Source organism: Rhagoletis pomonella, unplaced genomic scaffold, assembly GCF_013731165.1.
Source record: "Rhagoletis pomonella isolate Grant_MI unplaced genomic scaffold, Rhpom_1.0 Rhpom_scaffold_00002, whole genome shotgun sequence".
In the NCBI taxonomy this organism is placed as follows: Eukaryota; Metazoa; Arthropoda; class Insecta; order Diptera; family Tephritidae; genus Rhagoletis; species Rhagoletis pomonella.
In genome coordinates, this window is record NW_023458556.1 from 35243584 (window position 1) to 35247358 (window position 3775).

General features: G+C 36.4%; 1 long non-coding RNA gene across 1 annotated transcript; it reads left to right on the forward strand.

Moving 5' to 3' along the window:
* Positions 1-748: 748 nt before the first annotated feature.
* LOC118733524 lies at positions 749-1444 on the forward strand. The gene is made up of 2 exons (XR_004992266.1): positions 749-911; positions 1210-1444. It is a non-coding gene; the product is annotated as an uncharacterized LOC118733524 (long non-coding RNA).
* The last annotated feature ends 2331 nt before the right edge of the window (positions 1445-3775 follow it).

Consider the following 3775-nt stretch of genomic DNA (forward strand, 5'->3'; position numbering starts at 1 on the left):
CAAAAATATCTTAAAATTTGTTATTCAATTTGCTAATTAAATTTATTATGAATTTCTAAACAGGGAAAGCCCTGTACAAAGTCGAAATATTTGAGAAAATACTTATCTAGTTATCTAATACTAGATAAGTATCTTATCTAGTCTACTAATACTAATCTAGTTATTTAGAATTTGTATTTATTTCAATTTGAAATCACGCAAAGGTACAAGGACTTTCAAGGTTAATTTCGAAATTCTATCCTTTTCTGTGCTCTATCCACAGATTTTTTTGGCGGTGCTATATCAAAATTTACCTTGAAAAAAATATTTTCTCGTTGTTGTCTTAATTCCCTTCGTTGAACAAGCATTTACTCTTCTTCGAGTTCCAGCTGGTTAAATATTGCGCGATATTGCAAATACATATCACCCGGCAATTAAGCACTGTGCAAATACATTATGAGCAAATGCTTTGTTCACATCAATAACATAAAAATTTTGGTACAATTAATAAATAATTCTTAAAGACAATATTGTTTACGTACATCAGCAAGTCTCAATACACTCATTTTCATAATAAGTATTTATGTACATATATATGTGCACCAAAAGAGCTTTAGACTTTATATTACAAAGGTCTGTTGCCAAATATTTCTTTGTTTATATCTTTTAATCTTTTATAGATTATACATACTTATTTATTGTTAAAGAGATATTTTATATATTATACAATTTACACAGCAGAAGCTGAGATATCATATCACGGCTGCTCTTTTCTATAAATACGTCGTAGCTGAAGCAATTTTAAAATAAACTCATCACATTTAAACTACGAGTAACATAGCATAAGGATAATAAGCTTTATATTTCTGCCGAAAAAATGAAATTATTCGCATGTATCTTTTTTCTGTTTTGCATAGCTGCAACAGCTTCTGGTAAGCCTTTATATACAAATAATACTTTTACATATTAACATCAGAGTGCATCACTCCCCATACAAAACAAAAATTCGGTACTGTGTTTCCATTGGAATTATAAAATCTATTATATTTTAAGACGTCCACCAAAATATTTCTGAAAAATTTTAAGATTTAAAATATAATATATTTTGTAATCCCGGGGAAAAACCGCAACTTTTTTTTGGTGATGCAGTCTAATATAAATACATATACATATTCACTCATACATATATGTATCTACATAACTAACTTTTTCCATTACCATTTCTTACAGCGCAAATTAGACCATGTCAAATGATGTCAATCCGATTAAGAGTTCCACAAAGAGTGTGCCAAAGGTCTTGTATACCGATTAGAGGGCAAACTGTGTTTTGTGTTTTGGCAAAAGCTGGTCAAATCGTTTCTCTATGTCCGCAACCTTGCTGTCGGATGGGCAATTCCTGCCGTATTGCGGGTGGAGTAGGAAAATAAAAAACTTAAAAAGAATATATTTATAACAAAAAAGTTATCGCTCCGAGTTTTATTTAATGATTTCCATAGGTATACAGTATATTTTGCTTAGCTGCATATCCTTCTTTGCACGAAAAACTTGTGCACTTAACCGAAAAAGGCACTTAAACGAATTTTCTTTACTACTTGAATGAGGAAGGTATCAAAATCCCTATGAAAGCAAATAATGGAGAAGCACTTACCACGTAGAAATTACTGCAAGCGAAATTTTTACCGAATAGTATCTAATTATCTATATAACTACATAAATTTATAGCCATTTTCGTTGTTCTGCGAGATGAACAAAATAAATAAAAAGTTATAAAATTAGGTAATTTTAGGGCCAGTGCAGGTAAACGTAATACTTTCTTTGATAATTGATACTAGTCGCATATTTTTTAAGGCAGGTATCGCCAATGTGCAGGTATGCTAAATGCATCTATCGGAGCAGTTTCCTTATAAATGTTAAAAATAATGCCTCTGATGTGCATTTTGGGGTAGGTATCTTAAATGTGCACTTAAGCATAGAGGCAGCAAAGCAAAATATACTGTATCTACATTTTTTCAATATTACATCAAAAGGGTTAAGTCTTAGTCATAATCAGGGAACGGATTTTATGGAAGGTGCCTGTTTTCTTCGCAAAATTGTTCTTCAGCTAGAGCATAACTCCTTCCATGGTGAAAGGGCTTAATACTGCGATAACGCTTCACCTGCCTGCCCTCACATATATCTCTCTCTCTCTCTCTCTCTCCCTCTCTCTGATATGAATCAGGCTTATGAAGTGCCTTGCTGACTTGATGGCCGCTCATAAACCATAAGGGCTTATTGAACTTGATAAACACTGATGAATTTATCCCTACCAGAGTACGAAAATAAACTGTACAAAACAATTCCCATTTGCTCATCGATCATCATATCATTTGTGGTTTTGTACAGTTTTGTACATAGTCAGAAACAAATTGTAAGATTCATGGTTATTTTCCTCAACTAGAAACGTTTGCTTTTCGTTTGTGAGAATTGTGCCATAGGGTGATATCACAAACGTTTCAATTACGTGAAAAATATTTTTTTCTGTAAATTTTCATATCCAATTCAATTAAAAAACATTTTTATTTTTTTATTCATTGCAGCTATTCGTTTTGTGTTTAGTTATTGCATATGTGTACATAAATACATATATTTTTCTCTGCACGATTCATTTCGTTTGTTGTTTCGTCTGTAACTACTAAACTACTGTAATGTACTATCGCCAAAGTGAACTCAGCCGTTTTGTTTTCGTATTGTACCGAACTGTTGAAGTAATAAACGAAACGAAATAGTAACGTACAATATAGTTTATTTTCGTACCCTGATCCCCACCTCCTCTACTCCCATATCTCGAACCCAACTCAGAACCTGGCCTCCCGCTCCCCTTCTTCTTATTCTCCTTCTTTTTTGGCGCTGTAACCGCCTAAGCGATTTTGGCCGAGTTCAGCAAAGCATGCCAGTCGTTTCTCCTCTGTGCCAACTGACGCCAATTGGAAACGCCAAGTGAAGCCAAGTCCTTCTCCACCTGATCTTTCCATCGCAGTGGGGGCCTCCCTCTTCCTCTGCTACCACCAGCGGGTTCCGAGTTGAATACTTTCAGAGCTGGAGCGTCGGTGTCCATTCGAACGACATGACCAAGCCAGCGGAGCCGCTGTATTTTAATTCGCTGCACTATGTCCATATCGTTGTAAAGCTCATACAGCTCATCGTTCCATCGTCTGCGGTACTCGCCGTCGCCAACGCGTAAAGGACCGTAAATCTTCCGCAAAATCTTTCTCTCAAACACCCCAAGAGCCGCCTCATCGGATGTTGTCATTGTCCATGCTTCTGCGCCATATACCAGCACGGGCATGATGAGTGACTTATAGAGCGTGGTTTTCGTACGTCGAGAGAGGACTTTACTCCTGAATTGCCTACTCAGTCCAAAGTAGCACTTGTTGGCAAGAGTGATTCTACGTTGGATTTCAATGCTGACATTATTATCGGTGTTAATGCTGGTTCCCAAGTAAACGAAATTCTCTACTTTCTCGAAATTGTAACTGTCAACAGTGACGTGGGTGCCAAGGCGCGAATGTGCTGACTGTTTGTTTGATGACAGGAGATACTTCGTCTTGTCCTCGTTTACCACCAGACCCATGCGCTTTGCTTCCCTATCCAACTTGGAAAAGGCAGAACAGACTTCGCGGTTTTTGTTACCGATGATGTCGATGTCATCGGCATAAGCCAGCAATTGCACGCTCTTGTAGTAAATTGTTCCTGAGCGGTTCAGTTCTGCAGCTCTTATTATCTTCTCCAACATCAGATTAAAGAAGTCGCCCTGTCT